At 52.6% G+C, this 270-nt stretch overlaps 1 protein-coding gene across 1 annotated transcript in view; it reads left to right on the forward strand.

The window, feature by feature from the left end:
• BMX (BMX non-receptor tyrosine kinase) overlaps positions 1-270 on the forward strand; it is a 30,386-nt gene that overhangs the window by 16,938 nt on the left and 13,178 nt on the right. The window lies entirely within an intron of this gene.

The following is a 270-nucleotide window of genomic DNA, read 5'->3' on the forward strand; positions in this document are numbered from 1 at the left end:
TGTGCCTGGGAAGATGATGGAACAGATCCTCCTGGAAGCTATGCTAAGGCACATGGAGGACAGGGAGGTGATTTGAGACAGCCAGCATGGCTTCACCAAGGGCAAGTCCTGCCTGACTAACCTAGTGGCCTTCTATGATGGAGTGACTGCATCAGTGGACACGGGAAGGGCTACAGATGTCATCTCTCTGGACCTCTGTAAGGCCTTTGACACGGTCCCCCACAACATCCTTCTCTCTATACTGGAGAGGTATGGATTTGATGGGTGGAC

Source organism: Pygoscelis adeliae, unplaced genomic scaffold (assembly GCF_000699105.1).
Source record: "Pygoscelis adeliae isolate BGI_AS28 unplaced genomic scaffold, ASM69910v1 Scaffold386, whole genome shotgun sequence".
Classification (NCBI taxonomy): Eukaryota; Metazoa; Chordata; class Aves; order Sphenisciformes; family Spheniscidae; genus Pygoscelis; species Pygoscelis adeliae.